Source organism: Leptonychotes weddellii, chromosome 6 (assembly GCF_054177405.1).
Source record: "Leptonychotes weddellii isolate Sample4059 chromosome 6, ASM5417740v2, whole genome shotgun sequence".
NCBI lineage: Eukaryota > Metazoa > Chordata > Mammalia > Carnivora > Phocidae > Leptonychotes > Leptonychotes weddellii.
In genome coordinates this window covers 25012432-25034914 of record NC_138374.1, presented here as the reverse complement: position 1 = coordinate 25034914, position 22483 = coordinate 25012432, and the positions used below count along the sequence as shown (strand labels likewise).

Sequence of the window (22483 nt, the reverse complement as noted above, 5' to 3'; positions counted from 1 at the left end):
TGCGGAGGAAACCCCCTCTCTTGCTCTGCTCTCCCTGCTCTCCTCACACCCACCTTCACACACGACTCACTCCCAGACAGCCCTCGGAGTCTTGCTCTCTAAGCAGCTCAGAGTTTCGAGCCCCACAGCCAGGCCGCTGCCCGGGCAACTAACAGGAGGTACTTCCGCTTTCCCCGCATGGCTCGAATGGGCTGCCCAATGCCAGCCCGGGGAGGCCCCGGCACCACTCCCCTACACCCACCCCTGGACTCCTCACCCTGGGGAGCCCGATAGGAACAGACTGAGCAAGGGCTAGAGCCAGTTTGGATTTTCCAAGGAGCTCAGAGCAGAATAAGACGGTGTGTTCGATGGAGGGCGTAGGGTGGTGAGTGGAAGGAGCAGTGGGGTACCCACGTTGTGTTGGGGGGTGCCTACAAACCCACATCTCCTCAGTCACAGCCTGCATGGCTGTGTGCAACCTCACATGCAGCCTCCCACTGTGCGACCCCTGGGATGCGTGATGTTGCACAAGGGGAGGGAGCCGCGGGTGTGCAGGTGCTAGGCGCGCACACACGCGCACACACAGTCTCCACTGCGGGCATTCTCGGTTCCCTCCAACTCACACCCGCCCAGGCCCCACGAAGCTCCCACAGGCGGTTACCCCGCAGCCACTCCGCCAGGGGCACTCCCCTTCCCCTTCCCCGCCCTCCTCCCCTTGCCGGGAGGGGGGAGGCCTAACTCGCCCGCGGGCGGCGCGGGGTGGGGATTTCCTAGGCCCGTGCTTCTGTTGCCAGCCCTGGGGTTCCTGTGGGTGACGACACCCCAAGACGCTGAGGCTGGGCTTGGGGGCAGCGGGCCGCCAGGAATTCCAGCTAAGGACCCTAGCTAGGCTCGGAAGGTCCAGCGGTCGCCGCTGCCTCCCAGAAGCCTATGGAAATCCGGCCTCCTTTTGTGTGCTTGGTTGTTAGGGTCTGGGGAGCATAAGGGGTGCAAGGTCCCCACTGCTGCGAGCCGCCCTCAGGGAGGCTTTGGTGGGAGCTGCTCCTGCCCCCTCATTTCCACCCTGTAGTCCCAGAGCCTACAGATCTTCCCTTCCTTCGGGAGGAGTCGCAAGACCCAAAAGCTGGAGGCGGCGGCGGCGGCGACTTCAGGAGTCACCCATCAGTGGGAGCCAGACCTGAGGCGCCAACGCAAAAACGCAGGACGAGTGAGTTCCGGGCGCCCTCTAGGGGCCGCGTGGGGAGAGGCGCCTGGAGCTAGGGCCCTGGGAACCTGGGTCTGAGGGACCCTTGGGAGTGCTGGGGCGGCTGCTACCAGCCATGGTGGAAAACTATAACGATAATAATATTAAATATTTTATTATTTATTTATTTGTTTGTTTTTTGTTTGTTTATTTGAGAAAGAGTGGGCGGAGGGGCAGAGGGAGAGGGACAAGCAGAGTCCCCACTGAGCAGGGAACCCCACAGGGGCTCCCAGTACCCCCAGTTAGACGCTTAACCAACTGAGCCACCCAGGCGCCCCAATAACCGTAATAATATTAATAAATAACAGTATTGAGTGTTTGCTGTGTTCAAGGCACTACACTAGGTTTTAAAAGTACTAATACAGGGTTGCCTGTACATTTCCAACAACCATCCTGTGAGGTAAGTGGTATTTTCATCCCACTTTACAGACAAGGAAAATGGAAGACCAGAGAGGTTAAGCAACTTGCCTAAGAGCTTGCAGTTGGTAATGGGGGCAGTATCCCAACCCAGGGTCTAACCCTAGAGCCAGGGTCTCTGGGAGGGATGGCTGAGTCCAGGGGTGCGGTGGATTTGGGAAGGATTGGAGGTGAGACCACACCAGCCTCCTCATTGGATTTCTCTTATTGTGGAGGCTCTTAGCCCAGAGATCCACCGGGAGATTGCCTTCTGGGGCTCTGGAAAAACCACCTCCAATCCACTCCAGTCCACTGGGCCTCCTTCAGCTCTGACTGTCCCCTCCACCCCTCAAGGACCCATCCTGGAGCACTGCCAGCCCTGTGAGACCTCCTCCTCCTTCTTCCCCATACTTGTCTAGCACCCATCCTCTGGGCCTTCCCAGCCTGGGCTTGCCTCCTTCTAGGAGCCCTCTAGGATTAGAAGGAGGTTCTCTGCACTTCCCCTCCCTCTTCCGGGTCAGCAGGGTGGGAGGATTCAAACAAGCAGAAAGTTAAAAATAGAACCAAATGAATTACGCTTTATTAGACAAAGGAGTAGAGAACCAGGAAGGAAAATCCTTCCTCTCCTTTTCCATCTGCTCTGTGCAAAGCCTATAGCTCTGGGCTGGAGAATGGGTGAACAGGTTGGGGTGGATGGGAGAGTGCAGCTTGAAGTTCTGAGAGCTGGCAGGGATTTTTTTTTTGACCATTTAGACAGTAAGTTTCAGTCAGAATATGAAAGGAAAAGAGAGCATGGCCTTCCCTTCTTCCCCGCCTCCTCCAGGGTTGTAGGGGAGTGTCCCTGGGAAGGTTCTTTTATATACATTATAAGGTGTATTCATTTTTTAAAGTAAGCTGTATGCCCAACAAGGGCCTTGAACCCACAACCCTGAGATCAAGAGTTGCATGCTCTGCTGACTGAGCCAGCCAGGGGCCCTTTTATTCGTATGTATGTATGTATGTATGTATGTATGTAAGCTCTATGTCAAACATGGGAAGGTGTATTCACTTGTATTAACTTACATATAAATAGATTCTGCCAGTGTCTTAAACTTGAATATGTTGGAATCACTGGGGATCTTGTTAAAATGCAGATTCTCATTTATCACATCTGGAGTGGGCCTGGATCCTGAATTTAGAACAAAATTCAGGTGCTGTTGATGCTGCTTGGAGGATCAAGGTCGTAAATTATCACCCTTTGAGATTTAATCCTGGGTTCTCCAACTTGCCTGTCACATATGGCCTGCAGCCTTATTTTATTGCCCAGGAGTATTTTTTCCATTTTATTTAAAGAAATGAAATATACAGGGGCGCCTGGGTGGCTCAGTCGTTAAGCGTCTGCCTTTGGCTCAGGTCATGATCCCAGGGTCCTGGGATCGAGCCCCACATCGGGCTCCCTGCTCTGCCGGGAGCCTGCTTCTCCCTCTCCCACTCCCCCTGCTTGTGTTCCCTCTCTCTGTGTGTCTCTCTCTGTCAAATAAATAAATAAAAAATCTAAAAAAAAAAAAAAGAAAGAAAGAAATGAAATATATAGACACGATTGATACCCCTTCTGATATGTTTTAAAATGCATTCTTCCCAGGGGTGCCTGGGTGGCTCAGTCAGTGAAGCATCTGGCTTGATCTCAGCTCAGGTCTTGATCTCAGAGTCTTGAGTTCCAGCCCCAGGTTGGGCTCGTCGCTAGGTGTGGAACCTACTTTAAAAAAAAAAAAAAAAAAGGCACTCTACCCTATGCCACATGCCTCACCCACTCCCTGTTATCTTGTGTCCTGCCCCTTCCCTGTCACCTACAGTGGCCCCCTCCGATCTCCCATTTCCTCTTCTCCTGCACCTGTCCCTCTTTCTAAAATCCTCTTTCACTCCTAGGCGGCTGCTGAGGTGGCTTTGGACGTCGACCTAGGTTTTGAGCTCAGCTTCTCTGCTTCCTAACCTTGGGCAAGTTAATTAAATTTTAGAAGCCTACCGTTTCCTTGCCCAAATTATAGAACCAACCCTTTCCCGGATTACCGAAGGGATTAAGGAGATAACGCAGGTAGAAAACGCTTGGCTCTTGGTTGGTACTCCAGGAAAGGCGCAGGGAACCCCGGGGTGGCTTGACCCGATTTTTCTACGCACCAGGCAGGGGTGGGGCGGTAGGAGGCACGTCCTACAAACTGCAGGGGCGCCGCCCTCCCCATCCCATTCCCAGACCCTTGATTTCCTGGGGAAAGTGGAGTGGCGGGCCTCCCCTCCAGGAGCTTTCCCTCCTCAGCGCCTCCGGGGCGGGGGGAGGGGGGGCTATTGTGCATTAAGTGCTCTGCCCGCCCTTCAGAGCAAGGAGATTAGCGAGTCCCCCGCTTTCACAGGCGCCCGGCTGTCCGTGGGGCGGGCGGGTGGGGAAGGAGCTGGTGCTGACCCTGCCCGGCTGGGTGGAGACCCAAGGGAGGGAACCCTCAGTGAAGACCCACCCAGCCCTAGAGCCCTCCCCGGCCTCCAGGCGCCCGGCGGGGGTGGGGTGGTTGCCGGAGCCGGGCTCACCACTCCCCCACACAAACCCCTCCGCGCGTGTGCACAAGCGCACAATGTCACGCTCAGGCTGGGTGTCAGCCTGAGACCCCGTGTCCACACAGCTCGACAGTCGTGTTGCGGGTCTAGACATTTACCCCCTCGTTCCCCCAGAGGTCTTGGTTACACACCAGCTGCTGTTCCAGACCTCATCCTCACACTTGCCTCCAGTCCAGGCAAACGCAGGAGGGCGTGCATTCACCCATGTGGTCCCAGGGGCCACAGGGCCACCACCCGACGGCACACAAACGGCCGGGCGGATGCTGCGGGTTCACAGGAAAGCGCTTAAGGGGCCCTCGCGCGGTCTTTCACCAGTTCCCTTGCCGTCAAGGGGAAGCAAGCTCCAGCAGGCTGGCACACGTGTTAGGAGCCTGGCCTGCGAGCTCACAGACGCTCAGGCAGATACTCTTGAACCTATTTCGGAATATCCACAGGCTTTGACTTTCCCTTTCATATCTCAGGCCAGAGATTGGGCTCCTCCCGGTCAGCACAGGAGCGGCACGGTTACCGAATGGGGTGGATTCCGCTGAGGGGTGGGCAGGAGGAGAGGGAGAGAAGGCAGTTTATTAACCCCACAGAAGTCCCAAGTCACCTCTGCGTTTTTAACTACTGTCCTAGGGCACGGTGAGGTGCGGTCCTTCACGACAGGCTCGCAGGGCACTGGCCCGCCAAGGCTCCTCCAGCCCGTGTACAGGGCCGGTGAGAGCAGCCGGCCTAGACCCGGTGGGAGAGGCTTCTAGGGCAGAGAAAATGGAGGGGCGGCGGTGTGTGAGAGACGCGATGTTTCTCGAGAGGCAGTCGGCTGAAGAGGCGGGTCTTTGGAAGGCCTGGGGGCCTTTGGTTGCACAAACTGAGCAGAGCTCCCAGTTCAAAGGAGGCGCCCTGCAATCCCTGAGCCTTCTGCGCTGGGGGGTGGGCTCCACGCTCCCTTCCACGCAGCAGTCTCGCTTCCTCGCTTGTCACCGGGCGTCGCTGCCAGTTCACAGGAGCCGGGTGAGCGGCCACCTGCAGGGAGCGGCCCCGCGGTGCGCCAGAGACGGCCCAGGGCGTGGGGAAGCTCCGCTTCCGGCGAGCCGCGGCCTCCCGCCCGTCCGGGCCGAAAGCTCTGTCGGGAAGGTTAGGAAACGATTCACAAGCGTCCGGACTGTCGGCGCCCGGACAGCAAAGGACACTCGGGCAGGGGACACCGGGTTGCAATCTACCAGAAATGCGAAAAGGACGAGAAACGGACGCCCATTTTGAGGCCCGGCAGGCCGTCCGGGAAGAAAACGCCGCCTGCGTCCAGCTGTTGGTTCCGACCGGTCGGCAGACTCGAGCCTCCACCCGGCTCTGGCCGGGACTCCGCCGGCCGGGAGAGCTGCGGGCCTGACTGCCTCGACGCCACGGCGGCCGGAGAATGCCGCAAACCCGGCCGTTTCTTCCGCGGCGGGTCCCTCCGCTCCGCCGCGTGAGCCCGAGCGCGCCAGGCTGGGAGGGACTCCCGCCGCCCGGCGCTATCCTGGGCTGCGGAGGGTGTCCCGGGAGGCGGCGCCCCGGGGCCGTGGCCGAGAAGGGCTTGCTTTCTATTCCTGCGCTCCAGGGCCCAAGGCCCAGGCCGCACGGCCCTCTCGAGACCAGCCCTCGGGTGCTCCTGTGGGTGCATCGCTTCCTGGGACAAGACCCGGGCCTGGGCAGGAGAGGACGCGGCTCCCTCGCTTTTTCTGCCGGCTCCGGACCATCCCCCCGACTCCCCTCCAGTATTGATGGGAAAGGGGCGCCGAGCCATGCCCTGTCCCGCTCCACTGCGGGACCCCGGGCCGCAGATTCGCTCCCGTGAGTTTGGGGCGGAGACTCCAGCGCCGCGCTCCACCGGCCCGGACGTGGCACCGCGCCTCGGCTCCCGGGAACCGGACGCGCCCAGCGGCAGAGAGGTAAGCGCTTGGGAGCCCATGAAGGAGTGCGGGCCTTCCGGTCAGGATTCATCCAGTGGCCAGGAGGACAAGGGCGAGGGCTCCAGGGCTCCAACCTGGAAGGAGAAAGGCGCACTTCCACGTGGCTCTCGGATGCAAAGAAGCACCACCCAGAGCCTCCTCCTCTCCAGTCCCACCTGCGTCCTGCTCCTCTCGGGGCCAGGCTGAGAGAGAAGTCCAGGTGCTGTTGTTTCCGTTGAGCAGAAAGCACAGCTGCGCCCGTATGGCTGGGAAGCTGCCCCGCGGCTGGGCTGGGAGGGTCCTCACGGTGAGTGCTGCAGCCTCCTCGTTACATTCCTGGGAAGGGCAGGAATCCTAGGGGAAAGGGAAGAGCCAACCCAGCCCTGACCGCTCCGCTCCAGAGGGCTGAACTTTCCCTACATCTCTGCCTTTATGGCCCTTGGAGGTAGGAGTAGGCGGTAGGAGTGCCCAGTCCTTTGGATCGCTGGGCCGCAGGCCTGGCACCTGTCAATAGCCACCCCAGTTGTCCTGATAAATGGATCTTCTTAGTGACCCGAGTCCACAAAAGAGACCTGGGGGAAACATCAACCCCCTCCAACCAGTACAGGACAGAAGCCTGTCTCACCTACACAAGGTTCAGAGAGTACTTTTCAACCCTAGCCTGCAGAGAATACTCCCCTTCCCTGAACACTTGATTTTCCCCAAGCCCATCAGTGTGTAAGTCTGGGTTCAGCTAACTCAAGGGAAAAATTCACTTATTGCAGGGATACTAGGAGAGGCAGGAAGGCTGAAGAAGTAAGGAAAATCCATTTTAGGAAACACCACAGGGTCAAGGGGCAGGAAAGCTTGATTAGGGCACTGCTGCGGGCACCCCATCACTAGACTCTGGGCATGGGCATCACTGTGTATAATTTCTAGTCTCCTTGCATCGTTAGGACCTTCACTCCCTCAAGATTCCAAGCGTTCTGTGGGATCATTTGATTGGCTAACTCTAGGACACACGTCCAGGCACCAGCTGTCAGAGATGGGGAGAGAACAAACATAGTCCCTTAGGTTTCTATATGAAAAGCTGCAACTCCTCCACCAATATTTACCTCATTTGGGGAATGTCTCCCAAATCAGGAAGAGTGTTCAGATGCTAGGTTTAAAAAGAAGAAAGTGATAATGTCACGGGGTGCCTGGGTGGCTCAGTCGGTTAAGCGTCTACCTTCAGCTCAGGTCATGATCTCAGGGTCCTAGGATGGAGCCCAAGCCCAGGGTGGGGCTCCCTGCTCAGTGAAGAGTCTGCTTCTCCCTCTGCCCCTCCGCCCGCTCGTGTTCTCTCCTGCTCACTCTGTTCTCACTCTCTCACATAGATAAATAAATAAATAATCTTTTTTAAAAAAGAAAATGATGTCACTACAGTCCACCCCTTTGGCTCAACATCCACATGTGCCTTTCTTTCTGAATTTACAGTCCTTTCCCCCACAAAATGCTCCCATCCAACATATGCTGCTATCTATCACTCATACAGACTGTATTCAACTTGCCCCCAAGGAGACAATCCAGACCTCATAGCTCTAGGTTAGGGTCAGGATCTTTATTTTATTCCCCTTCTAGTTCCGTTGGAATCTTGTCTCAGTATTCTGCAACCTGTGGACTAGACCAAATTATAAGGTTAATCATCATCATACATAACACAACAGCAAGGGAATAAAAACTGGAAAAAATGCAAGTAAGTTAAAATATACAAGCATCTACCATGATAAAGTTTAGGAGGTGAAAGCCCCTATCTTTCTTTCTGCAGTATGAGATTCTATTTTGTATTTATGACATCCCTCCTCCTTTTTCCATGCCATGTTTCTTTTGCCTTCAGCCAGCACCTGAGCGGGTTTGTGTTCTCTACTCAGGGAAGAAGCAAGCCTTTGTTCCTGAGGATCTGAGCCCTTGATGATCCTGCCTATGAAGGCTGTGGTGGTCTTCCATTAACTTTTACCACTTTACATTAACAGCACTGGGAGGCAACCCAAGTTGGTTCCATGAGTACTTCTTGTTGCCTACTGTGTAGAGTAAAAATCCTAATTGACCCTGATATTCAGAATTAATCACCTTCGCCAATCCCACTATCCCCTTTTAATCTATCCATCCATTGGCAAGAGCAACCGGAAGTGACCAGGCAGCAATTTCTGCTTCTAATTCAGTAAAAATATTGTTTCTCCTGGTGGGAACTTTCTTCCCTCCAAGACTCTCTAACCTTAATGCAGCAGAAACAAGAGTCACAGGAAATGAGAGGGTCAATGGGTACTTGTAGAAAGTGCCACCCCTCTTTCTGGAGCTCTGGGAGAAATAGCATCCTGATATTAATCTCTGGTTCAAAGCATATACCCCCTCCTTGAAGTACTGCACCCCACCACCACAAAATTCTAAGTTGTTCTAAAAAGACTCCAAAAACACAATGGCTCAAACAAGATAAAAGTTTATTTTTGTCTTACAACTAGGGAAGAAAGATAGCTCTGCTCTGTGAACACATCTAGAGACCCAAGCTAATGAGGAAACTCTGACAGCCTCAACAGGTGCCTTCCAAAGTTGTCAGTCCTGGCCGGCAGGAAGGAAAGGGTGCGGCAACTCCAAAGCAAGCTCTTTCAGAAGATGACTTGGAAGCTGTACCTATCAATTCCCCCCACATTCCATGGAGAACTAGCCGTGAGGGAGGCTGGGACATGTAGTCCCTGGGTGGACAACCATATGCTCAGGAGGAAGGGAGACAGAGTGTGAGGGGACAAGCCATAGTCTTTACTACACTATTCCATGGATCTATAAAGTCAGCTGCTTCTGGATGATGGGATACATAAGTAAGATCAGTGAATCTCATGGACATTAGCTTCTTTTTTTTTTTTTAAACTGCAAAATGAATTCTTGTTAAGAAGCCATGCTGTGGGGAAATCAGATAGTTATAAGGCATAGAGTAAGTCCATGGATGATAGTATTGGCAGATGACGCTCAGTGAAGGCATATCCACTGGATAGCTCCCTGGTCTCCCTGGGGTTATAGAACAGTATGGGGGACTTGGGGTTGATGGCTGCTGCTGGCAAATTGGGCATCTTGTAGTGATGGTAACCAGGTTAGCTTCGGTGAGATGCTGAGTTCATACAGAGCTTTCATCTCCATCTTGGGGCCATCTGTTCCAAAGCAGGCCCTGAGGTTCCCTGGGATAGGAGACTGAGATCCGGGTGTGGGGGGTGGTTATCTCCACTTGATGATTAAGAACGCTTTCTGTAGTGGGAGGTTTTTAGTGACCAATTCCCTAAAACACAAATATTTTCACACTCTATATCCATCCCCAAAGATTCTTTTTTATGCTTTTTCCTTCCTCTTCCTTGCCCCAGAATCTTTAATTTCCTTCCTTTCAAGTCCTTGCCATCTGTATTCAGCCACCGCCCATACACTGTATACAAATGCTTATGTCGGGCCGCCTCTCCCTACAGACTGAGTGAGCTGCAAAAGATACTGTTCCGCATTCTGCCCACGGGGAAGCCTTCTCTTCTCTTCTGTACAGCAATGGGCCGTTTCTGGCCAGGGTTGGCGTACTGTGCTATAAATTAGACTTGAAATTTTTCTTTCTCTGCCATCTGGTGTTAGGGTATTCCCCATGGGCTCAGAGATGTGGAGTGAGGGGTGGCACATCACAGTACGTGGGGGGGGCGGGCAAGTTGGCTGCCTGTGGTAAAAAATGTAAGGAGGCCCTCACTGTCAGGGTCATGCAAATACTGCGTCAGCACCTGAGTGAGGGCCTCAATAAATTTACACCTTAGGCCTGTCGTCTACCTCACCCTAGTCCAGGCCCTGGTGAGTGGCCTGCATAGGATGCTTGCTTATGCCTTCAGGACCTACTTGGACCTGATCCCACAGATTCCATTTCTACCTGATGGACTCTAAAGGATACAGCCAGCACATGGCTAGGTAGACCAGATAGCAGCTGGCTCAGTCCATCTTGGTGGCTCATATACACCAAGTGATTTATAGCAAACCCAGGCCTTCTTCTGTAAGTAGCTATGTTCTTCTTTATTTTTTTAACGTAGGCTCCATGTCCAACATGGGGCTTGAACTCATGACCCTGAGAAGATTAGGAGTCACATGCTCTGCTGACTGGGCCAGCCAGGCACCCTGTAGCTATTTTCTTTTGAGGGGGAAAAAAAGGCTCTTGGTTCTTTATTGGGCCCTGAGAGCTGCCTCCACTGTGACGTGCTATAGGCCCCATACAGCGCCCTGATGGGCCATAGAAAATACGAACTTTCTCCAAGGCTCATCCATGTCCTACCATCTCTGATAATTAAATGGAGACGTGAGAGGAAACATCACCCTTCACTTTTAATGTATTTTATGGTGTAATTTTTGCAATTCCCCCAGGATATAGCTTTTTAAAAAGATTTATTTATTTATTTATGATTTTATTTATTTATTTGTCAGAGAGAGTGCACAAGCAGGGGGAGTGGCAGGCAGAGCGAGAAGCAGGTTCCCCGCAGAGCAGGAAGCCCAACGCAGGACTCAGTCTCAGGACCCTGGGATCATGACCTGAGCTGAAGGCAGACGCTCAACTGACTGAGGCAACCGACTGAGGCACCCAGGCGTCCCTAAAGATTTATTTATTTATTTGAGAGACAGAGAGTGAGCACGGGGAAGGGCAGAGGGAGAAGGAGAGAGAGAATCTCAAGCGAACTCCCCACTGAGCATGGAGCCTGGCATGGGGCTCAGTCTCATGACCCTGAGATCATGACCTGAGCTGAAATCAAGAGTCTGGTGCTCAACCGACTGAGCCAACCAGGTGACCCAAAGTAGCTTTTGACCTACTATTTTGGTAGGAAGAGTTCCAGGGGTTTCTGTTTTGCCTTCCCAACTATTGGATTCCCAATGTGTAGTTTTTGCTAGTTCCTGAGGATAAAAAGGAAGATAGCAGTGGAATGGGTTTGCAATCCCACCGGGCCCACTGCAAGGCAGGTTGAGTCAAAAAATTATCTCATGACCTCCATAAGCCTCCACTCTGACTAATGGGGCATTTGTGTTAGCTGAAAGCCAGTGACTAATAACCTCTCAAAAGGGTAAATGGTTCTTTCTCTAGGTCTTAATTCCTCTGGGAATAGTTGAGGCTTCCTTGAAGGAAGGTCAGTAGGGGAATTCAATATAGTTCTGTGGTCAAGAGCACAGATCTGGAGCTGGCCTGGGTGTGAAATCTCTCTGTGTCTTAGTTTCTTAAACTGTAGAAATGGGGTGGTAGTGCCTACTTTATTGGGTAGTTTTCCCCCCTATAGTCAGATTTTAGATATAATTTGCATGTAATAAAGTTTGCCCTTTTTATGGGCAGTTCTGAGTTTTGACAAATGTACCCATTCGTGTAACCATTGTGGAGACTCACAGATTATAACAGTATAGTATGGTGAATGCAACTGTTGGTGAAACCAGTAGGAGGTGTTCCCAAACTAGCTTGGGAGGGGCAACCAGGGAAGACTTCCTGTAGGAGGTGATCTTATAGCTGCACGCTGATGGGTGAGAAGGAGTTTGTACAACCAAGATATAGAACATTTTCATCACCCTCCCTGCCCCCCCCCCCAATTCCCTCATACCCTTTTATAGGCAGTCTCTCCCTCATCCCCAGCTCCTGGTAACATTTGACCTGCCTTCTGTTCCTATTGTTTGCTTTTTCCAGAATGTCATGTAAATGGAATCATACTGGATGTAGCCTTTTGAGTCTAGCTTTTTTCGTTTAACATGCAGTGAAGGTTCATTCATGCTGTTGCATGTATCAGTAATTCATTACTTTTCGTTGCTGCATAGTATTGCGTTGTATGGATATACCACAGTTTAAGCATCTATTCATCAGTTGAAGGACATTAGGGTTATTTCCTGCTTTTGGTAATTATGAATAAAGTCAATATAAACATTCATGTTTAGGGTTTTGTATGAACATAATTTTTCTTTTTCTTGGGTAAATACTCAGAAGGGGGGATTGCTGGGTCATATAGTAAGTATGTATGTATGTATGTATGTATAGCTTTATAAGAAACTGCCACACTGTTTTCCGAAATGCCTCTGCCATTTTGCAATTCCATGAGCCATGTATGAGAGTTCTAGTTACTCCATATCCTGGTCTACACTTGGTGTGTTCAGTTTTAAAAATTTTAACCATTTTAAATTAATTAATTATTTTTAAAGATTTCATTTTTTGAGAGAGAGAGATTGAGCACAAGTGGGGGAGAGGGGCAGAGGGAAAGGGAGAAGCAGACTCCCTGCTGAGCAGGGAGCTTGATGAGGGGCTCGATCCCAGGACCACCAGATCATGACCTGAGTCAAAGGCAGACACTTAACCAACTGAGCCACCCAGGTGCCCCTTAACCATTTTAAAGTAATGGTATCTTATTGTGGTTTAATTTATATTACCCTAATGATTAATGATGTTAATCATCTTTCCATATGTCTGTGTCTCTTCAAATAATTTGCCGATTTAAAAAATTGGATTGCTTACTTTCTTTTTATTGAGTTTTGAGACCTCTTTATATATTCTGGATACAAATCCTGGATCAGATATGTGTTTTGCAAATATTTTCCTCCAGTGTGTTGGTTTGTCTTTTAATTTTCTGAGCAGTGTTTCTTGAAGAGTAGAAGTTTAAATTGTTTTATGAAGTCTATCAGTTTTCTCTTTTATGGATACTTTTGGAGTCATAACTAAGAAATCTTGGGTAACCCAAAGTCATAAAAATTTTCTTCTGTTTCTTCTAAATGTTTTATAGTTTAAATTCTACATTTAGATCTATAATCCATTTGAGTTAATTTTTGTACCTGCTGCAAGGTATTCATCAACTTTTTTTGGTATATAAATTATAGGGAAGTTTTGAGGATTAAATGAACTAATACATGTAAAGCGCTTGAAATGGTGCTTGGTTCATAATTAATGGTAGCTATAATTATTAAAGAACATTATTGTGCTGTTATTACAGAATTCCTCATTACAAATGCTTAATTTCCCTTTTACTTAAGGGACTTTGGGTCTGTGAAATGACTCAGGTCTGGGAATCAAAAGAGATGCCTACATTCTCTGTCATTGGGGACTTATATCTATCGTCATTGCTTAGTTACTCACTCTTTAAGTAACAGAGACCTAAAATAACAGAGACTTAGACAAAATGGGAGTTTATTTCTCTCTTATATGACATCCCAAATGTAGGCTGTCCAGGGGCTGGTAGGATGTCTCTACTTCACAAGGCCATCCAGGGACCTAGGCTCCTTTTTAGTTTGTTTTGTCACCATCACTAGAATATTGCCCTGGTCCACATTCCAAAATGTCTCATAACCACTTCTATATTCTGAGCAGCAAGATGGAGAAAGAGGAGGAAAGAAGGATATAACCGCTACCTTTAAAGACACAATCTGGAAATTATACATATTACTGTCACTCACATCCTATTGGTTGGAGCTTAGTCACATGGCCATACCTAGCTGCAAGGGAGGCTGGGAAATGTAGTCTTTATTCTTGGTAGCCGTGTGTTCTGCTAAAAATCAGAGGTCCTATTTCTACGAGAGAGAAGGGGAAAAGAGATATTGGGAAACAATTTGTAGTTTTTGCCACAATAACTCAACTCAAACTTCTACTCACCATTTTTTACCATTAAAAAAATACTGATCAAGTGGCACCTTATGGGCTATTTTAGTTCCACGCACTTAGTTAGAAGAAGCAAAAATAATTATAACGGTCAGGGACCTCTGCTGCCAAATGTGCTATTGACATTTGCCTCTGCTACTTAAGTGTTGCTGCTTGGTCTAAAGCACCCAGAGTTTGGGTTGTCTGGGTGGCTCAGTCGGCTAAGCCTCTGACACTTGATTTTCACTCAGGTCATGATCTCAGGGTAATGAGATCAAGCCCCTTGTTGAGCTCTGTGCTGGGCATGGAGCCTTCTTGAGATCCTCTCTCTCCCTCTCCTTCTCCCCTTCCCCCCCTCTAAAAAATTAAAAATAAATGAAGCACACAATTCATTTCTTTGAAACAGAGAGCCACTCACCATCTCTCGGTAGCATCTCTAACCTGCAGAGAACGGCTTACTAAAGTGCTTTTTGGTGCTTCTGTTATTTCCTTCACCAAAGCACTTTCCAAGATCTTTGAGAATTGAAACATCTGGGACCCTTTTCAGGGACATAATGTGTGGGTGGTCAAGTTGCACAGGAGAAATCTTCTCCAATGTTCCTATCTTCATCTGTCTTCAGATTCCTATGAGCCTATACTGCTTGTGACGTTGTGACCTTAGAGCAATCTGAATGGATTGATGTATGCATACTTATCAAAGATCCTGAAGTTGGTGTTCTAGTTTGGGCAGCTGGGAGTCCAGGTTTGTCAACAATGTGCTCCTTCAAACAGGACCACCCGCCAAAATTGGCATGCTGAGATTTGACATATCTAAAGAAAATGTTGGGTAGGAGGGGTGGAGCGTGAAAATAAATGGTGTCCTCTTGCAAGGCAACTCCAGGAGAAGTCACATCATCAGTCAAGGGAAGGGCATTGCCAGACAGTGGGGAGGAGCTGCTTCAGCTGGTGACGGATGCTCAGTGATAGTTGGGGATTTCCTCTAAATGTCTCTTATGTAGCCCTGTTCTGGTTCTTGGGGTTCCCTTTTTTTCCTAATCAAATGTTCTAATTTTATAAGACTATGATTTGTCTAACATTATAGTTCAAGAACCATTAAGATCAGATTCTTGAAATTGGTTTTCATTTATGTCAGCCCTGTTGATACAAGAAATAAGGTATATTTTCCAGCAACAACAGGAAGTCCATGGGTTTAAGTTAATATTTTGAGCTGAGGATATAGGGCTTGAACTTGTTACCCAACTTCTAGAAGCTGTTCTGTGGTTTTAGAAGCAGGTACTCCTTTCCCTATGGTCTCCTAAAGCCTGTCCTCAGTGGATACTTCATTCTAGGTGATCACAAGCAATAATTTAATAGATGGTTTGTACTGTATGGCATAAGCCACTGAATTCCCATTCCTGAATTCCAGTAGACCTATAGCCCTAACTAAGCCAAATAACTCACCATCTCTCCTTATGATCTTTCACCTGCCATCATTTGTGTGGTACCAATTTATGTACCAGTTAGGGTTCTTGGCAGCAAGCATAAAAATTAACTTTGGCTACCCTAAATATAAAAGAGTAAAGAGAGTTTTTTGGAAAGAGTTGGGTAGCTCAGGGACGCCTGGGTGGCTCAGTCGGCTGATTATCTGCCTTCAGCTCAGGTCATGATCCCAGGGTCCTGGGATCGAGTCCTGCCTGGGCTCCTTGCTCAGCGGGGAGCCTGCTTCTCCCTCTGCCTGTGCTCCCCCTGCTGTGTGTACCTCTTGATGTCTCTCTCTGTCTCTGACAAATACATAAATCTTAAAAAAAAAAAAGAGTTGGGTAGCTCAAAGAATCCATATAAATGCCAAAGAACCAGTGTTCAAGAACTAGGAAGGCAAGAAATACAGCCAAGGTCAAACCACTAGAATATTCTGGCTGGAAGTCCCCACTGAACATTGGTGTCTCTGCCACTGAGCACTCAGTGCTGCGGGTGTTGTGTTTCCTTCCCCAGTGTTCCCACTTTGAATAACTTTTCACCTGTCCCTGCATCTTTGAGTCATCCCTGGGAGGAGCATTAGTTGGCTTAACTTGGGTCATGTGCCCACAGGCTGGCAGATAGTGGGATGGAAAGAGAAAGCTCTGGCCCCTTTGCTTTTCTAGTGGCAGATGAGATTCTGCCTTCTTCCAAGTCACCCACAAAGGGGGGTTCCTCCCAGATTGGAGTGTGTCCAGATGCGGAGTAGCCAAGCACGCATATACACACAGCTGTTCCCTGTGGTTGGAGACTTCCTGGCTCTCCTTCTCCTCCATATGGCCAAGAACCCCTCTCCAGCTGCAGCCTGTCCTTGCATTTAACCCATGTCACTGAGAAACCCCAGGCCCAAAGCCACATCACCACCGCATGCTTTCTCTTCCCCCAGGCCACAGAGCACTGCTGGAGAAACTCACACAGGTAAATTCATGGGGTCCAGCTTTTGCTGAATCTCCCTAGGGCTTAGAAATCCTTTTATGTCAGATATCATAATATTTACCTCTGAAAAATAAGATTCTTTTCATATGTGGCTCAAATTAACAATAATTCTTTAATAGCATCTAATATCCATCCCACATTCAAATTGTTCCCCAAATCTTGTGAAGGTGATCTTTCTGTAAAGAAAATATGGCTACATCACTTCCCCCATTAAATTATTTTAACATATCAGTTTTGTGTAATAATGCAAATGCAAACAGTGCAAAGTGGGATGGGGTAAAAAGGAAGAGTGCCCCTCTTCCTCTTCTCCTTTCTCTTCTCTCCTCTCCTTTCCAGTCCAGTCCAACTCCTCAAGGGTTGATTTCTTGTGTTTTCTTTCAGTAAGTTTCCAGACATTCACACGCAAGCAGGTGCTTATATAGGTATATCCTTAACACAGAATACAAAGGGATAACACTACACACACTCTCATGTGACTTGCTTTATTCATTGATAACCTATCTTGGACATCTTTCCATGTCAATAAAAATAAAAAGTTTTTCAGTGGTTCCTGTGTCCCTGTCTCACTGGAGTGCCAGCTCTCCAAATAGTGTGCTGTTCCCTGAGTGCACCACCCTCTCTCACATGGCCCTGGCCATGTGCATGCCATTTCTTCTGTCTGGAATGTCTTCTCTTTCATAGGACCCAGTAAACTCTTACCCTCTGCAAAGCTTTCCCTGCCCTTAGGAAAGAATTAGACTTTCTTCTCAGTTCCCGAAATGTCCTTGGTACTTGTCTCTCGTCACACTCATTATGAGGTTTTGTGAGTGCTTATTTACTTGTCTTTTTCTCCCATGAGACCATAAGCTCCAGAGGCCAGCCTCTGAGTTATAACCAAGTCTGTCCCAGTGCCTGTCTCAGGGCTGAGTCAGAAGTGGTGCTTAATAATAGTTGTTCCTGGGCTCCTTCTCCCATCCACAGAGATCAAGAACATCTTAGGATAATAGAAATGCAGGGCCACTGCCCCCCACCACGTTGTTCCATCAGCAGGATACTAGGAGACAAGACCTGGAGAGGACCGAGGATTGAGGTTCTCCAAGGCTGGTCGGCATTGAGGAGAATCCTCTGAGTGACAATAAGCCAAGATTCCTCTGTTCTGGGGCTCTCCTAATTAGGGCCTATTGTGTGAAGGCAGAAATAGTTGGGGACTTGGGTAACAATGACCCCAAGCCCACCAGCCTGACCTTGGCATTTCAGGGACAGGCAGAGTGAGAATTACTGAACGTTGGTTGTACCCAGAGAACAAGGCCACATTTCACTAAAACAAATAAGATGTCTTTACAATTGGTGGGATAGGGAGGGTCCTTCTTCCCTGAGACAATTAGGCCAGGGCTAAGGTAGAAGGGGGTTGTGGGTATGGGCTAGCTGGGTTGAGTCCATGGAATTTCTGGGAGGGAGGATGGAGTTCCACTTTCAGTGGAAGGTGTGGTAGATACTACGAATTAGCCCATTAAACGTTCATCCAACCTTCTGCTAGTGTGCATTCCCCTCACAAGGTTGCAATCAAGGTATCATCTGGGGCTGTGATCTCATTTGAAGCCTTGACTGGGGAGGGATCTACTTCCAAGTTCATTTACATGGTTGTTGGCAGAATTCAGTTCCTTATGGGTTATTGGACTGAGGACTGAAGACCTCAGTTTCTCGCTGGCTGTTTGCTGGTAGCTTCCCTCAGTTCCTTGCCATGTGAGTCTCTCCGTAGGGCAGCTCACAACGTGGCAGCTGGCTTCATCAGAGCAAGTAAGCAAGAGAGCCTGAGAGAGCAAGCAAGATGGAATACACAGTCTCTTCATAACTTAATCTCAAGAGTGACATTTCTCACGTTTGCCACATTCTATTCATTAGAAGCAAGTCTCTAGGTACAGCCCACACTCAAGGGGAGGTGATTCTACAAGGGGAAAGAGATTACACAGGAAGCAGGTATCACTGGAGACCATCACAGAGACTGCCTACCACACCCCTAACTTGTAAAAGCTCCCAGTACCAGGACTAACTCCTTTCTCCTCCCATCTGTATCCCCACTCTCTCTCCCTATGACCATGGCCATACAAGGCAAGCATCCCCACAGCCCTGCCTGCCTCTCCTAAGTGAGGATCCAGGCCAGCTTCAGAGAGATTTTGGTCTCAGAAGACAGGGACCCAGAACTCAGCTGCCCCAGCTGATGGAACAGGTAGATATATTTGATATGGCCATTGTCAGTGGTTAGCAGACAGGCCGGATGTGGAGTAGAACCAGGGGCCAGACTGGGGCCTGGAGGCACTGTCTTTCTTGGGGCTGGTCCGATCCATAAGGCTACATCAGGCCATAAGTCCAACTCACAGTCTTTCCCAAATGGGGAGGGGCTGCAGGGATAGCTCTCCTTAAGGGCCAGCCCTGCCCAACTTGGCTAGATTTGAGCCCCACTTACTGGGTGCTAGTTTGAGCATCACTGTCTTTGTTGCAAAGAGAGGGGTGTCTGGGGACAGACAGAGGTCTGTGAACCTGGAGAATGAAGAAAGTACAGTCTTTGTAATTTTCCCCTAGGCGTGATCCCCATTTTGGTGGACCTACTTTTTTCCATCTCTGATCCTTCCTTCATTTTTGTTTTTATTTTCCCAATTCCCTTTTCTCTGACTCCTTCTATTTCACATCCTAAAGCCCAGGGCACAGGATGCCTCTAAAATTGAGCCTCTACTCTGTAGTAGGGGGTGCCAGGATTTGGGAGGACTCTTCGCCCATGCCTTTACCACCTGAGGCAAAGGAGGGGTCTTGAGGGTACCCAACTGAGCACCAGAAGACCAGGAGAGGCTGTCTATCCTGGGTTTTCCCACACTGCCTTCACAGAGATCCACAAGCGGGTGCTCTCCATTCTGCACCTGTTCCTACCATCTCCAACCCGCCTCCCTGAACACTACTCAAATGAAGACTGACAAATGGGGCAGAAAACTGCCATACACAGGAAGGCTTGGGAAGGGCACAGTGCGGCATGAAGAAGAGTGTGGTCCACATGAATCCCAGCATCCTTCCAGGAGCTTGCAGAAGGTCACTCCTCAGACCAGTTGTCAGCCTCAAGTTTCCAGAAGCAGAACGGCCAGTACTTCTTCCATGCCCCGCTCACCATCTCTGCCAAGGTGCACACTCCTCCAGGAGGGAACCAGGTCCTATTCATCTTGGTGTCCTCAGGGCCTAGATGAACGAATGACCAAACAAACAAATGAGCAAACAATCAAAGCCTTAAGAGGCTTTGATGTGTTATATATGCACACGTGTGAAATGGCATGTGTACCAACATATTCGTGGGAGCATTATTTGCAGTCTCAAGGATCGGAAACAAATCAATGTCCATCAGTAGAGGACCAGGACAGTAAATTATCAGTGTAATAGAATACAGCCATGAAATGAATGAGACAGCTCTAAATATGCGGATGTGGAGCAAACTCTAGACACAGTGTTAGGTGTGAGGAACAGGATGCGGAATAGGGCACATGCGAGGTTACCCTCCACATGTGCTATGTGGGGAGAGAATGTATATGTCTGAATATGCATAGAAAAGCTCAGGAAAGATACCCAAGAAAATTATAGCTCTGGCTCTCTGGGGAGAGCAACAGAATACCTGAGCTAGAGGATGGAAGATAGTCTGACTCGTCACTGTTTGGAACTGTTTGGATTTTGTGTTGTGTGAGTATATTATTTATTCAAAACAGATTTTAAGAGCACACATTTGGAGCCACAGACTTGGATCGCCATCATAGTTCTGCCAATTACCAGCTGTCTGATTGTGAGCAAGTTATATTAGTCTTTGAGTAACAGTTTCTTCATCTGTAAAAGTAGACTGTTAGAAGTCTGCCCGGTGCTCTAAGACTTGCCAGAGGTGTTTCTGTGGCACACTTGGGGAGCCCAAGTTTTTGCTGACACTGCTACCATTTCTACCACTACGCACAGGTGACAAATGAGGACAAAACTCTGACCAGGAGAGGCCAAGGTCATGTATGGAAACCTCATAAAAGGCAATAGTGAGAGATCGATGATGTGATCCTTGACCCTACTGATCTGAGCCCCAGGATCCGGGACCAGTTTAAAGGTCCTCTTAGGGGGCACCAGCATGGTGCAGTCCATTAGGCATCCACCTCTTTGTTTCAGCTCAGGTCGTGATCTCAGGATCATGAGATCGAGTCCCGAGCTGGGCTCCACGCTCAGCATGGAGTCTGCTTGGAATTCCCTCTCCCTCTGCCCCTCCCTCCCCCTAAAATAAATCAATAAATCTTTAAAATAAATAAGTGTCCTCTTAGGGTTCACCTGCCACAGGTCATTACCTAATGGATTCTCTTCCCCCATTTCAGCAACCACGGCCAGGACCAACCTTCTCCAGGACCCTGTCTCAACACCAGACAATTATGTCATAAAATTCCTTGATTGCTTCCTCTCTCCCCGGATCTCACCAGTGAGAGAACAGTGCAAATACAGAGGAATATAACATGTAGTCATCTGGGGTTTTGCAAGGGGATGTGCTTGAGATTTCAAGGTTAATGGCCTTTAGAGACACTCTCCCTGAAAGTGAGTGCCAGCTTCGGGCACGGCGTCACTGCAGGCGGCGGTGTCCCTGGCGTCCAAGCTATACATGCCAGGAATACTCTCTCATTCATCACATATTCATCTGGTTCCTTCTCTCAGTCACAACCGTAAAGGAGAGTAAGCTGCCCGAGGAAGTTATGGCCCATGGGTGAAGGTACACCATTAGATAAACTAGTAAGAGTAAACAAGCGTCAGAGAGCCAGCCAGGCTTTCCAGAAGTACCAAGCAGAGGTACAGGACCCCGGACGGGGGACAGCAGACCCCTCGGGGAGGAAGCCAGCCTTCGGCTCAAACCTGGGGATGGAGGGAGGAACAGGCGCTGATGAAGAAAAGCGGTTTGGGGCCTGCTGTTGTGAAGGTGAGCCGGTGGATGTAAATGGCTCGTGCAAGACCCAACACACCGTGGGCGCTCCGGCAGTGCCAGCCGGGCCGGGAAGGAATTTCCCCAGATGCCCAGGCCGGAGCTCGGGGCTGCCATTCCCCGACGTGCCACAAGGCGGAGCGCATCAGCTGTTCTAGTGTGTTGGGCTCCTGTCCCTCGACCTGCAGTGTGGCCGGTCTCCCTTCAGAGGCTGGTTCTTTCCACCTTACCCAGCTGTTACCAAGCACCCCCGGACCCTGGCAGCCCCCTGCGAAGTGTAGTGCATGCCAGAGCTCAAGTGGCTCCTGACAGCCCTTTCCTTGTGTTTCCTCTTAAAGCCCAGGATTGGTTCCTCTGGACTCTCATCACCTCGCGATAGCTCCGACTCCCCCAAATAGCCACCAGTTTATGTTCTTTTCACCCTTCCCCGTTCTTTTTTTTTTTTTTTTTAAGATTTATTTATTTATCAGAGAGAGAGCGCGCACAAGCAGGGGGAGCAGCAGAGGGAGAGGCAGCCTCCCCACAGAGCAAGGAGCCCGAAGCAGGACTCGATTCCGGGACCCTGGGATCATGACCTGAGCCAAAGACAGACGCTTAATGGACTGAGCCACCCAGGTGCCCTTCCCGGTTCATCCCACCCACTCGAAGCATCCACTGGGCCCACCCCTAGAGCAGCACGGATGAGACAAGGCACTGGCCCCTGGCACCCCTGGGCCATCTAGGCCAGCAGAGGTTCATTTCTCTGCACAGACCCCAGTCTCTCTCTGGAGGGGATGAGAAGGTATTTTCCCACAAGTCTCCCTCCTGAGTTAGAAATGTACTTGGTTTTGAACACACACACCCCCACCACCCCACCCTGATGGCTTCTGGAGAGGGTTGGGTGGCTACATGCTCTGGAGTGAGATAGATGTGTTGTGCAGTCTTCACTCTGCTGGTGACCTTGGGCAAGTTACATCACCTCCATGGTCATCTTACACGAAATAGAGATTAAAAGAAGAGATCTAACATTTTACATTATGAGATGCTAAGGAATCAGTTGTTCCAGGAAAAGGGAATATTCACCAGCCTCTTTAATGCTTTTCTCCCCTCACCCATGGAACATCTTTAAACACACACTGAAACTGACATACAGGTAACTTCCCAAAAGGAGAGGAGGCCGCCTCTTGACAGATGACTTCAAGCCAAAGAGGTGAACCTGGGTTCAGGTGGGGGCTGGCAGGAAATCCACATGCTCCCTTTCTTAACTCTCTCCCAAGAGGACTCTGGCTGAGGTTGAGGACTGACAAGCACCGGACCTGACAAGGTCAGAAAAAGGACAGCAGAAGGATTTCCAGGCAGAGTAAGCACATGGATAGACTTCACAGGTCAGTTACTGGGGTACTGTC

At 49.7% G+C, this 22483-nt stretch overlaps 1 long non-coding RNA gene across 1 annotated transcript in view; it reads left to right on the top strand.

Annotated features, from left to right (window-relative positions):
• Nucleotides 1-5107: 5107 nt before the first annotated feature.
• The window catches only part of LOC145722152 (uncharacterized), a 28543-nt gene continuing 11167 nt past the window's right edge, over nucleotides 5108-22483 (top strand). The window contains exon 1 of the long non-coding RNA XR_014146210.1: nucleotides 5108-6111. This is a non-coding gene — a long non-coding RNA (uncharacterized LOC145722152). The remainder of the gene's footprint in view (nucleotides 6112-22483) is intronic.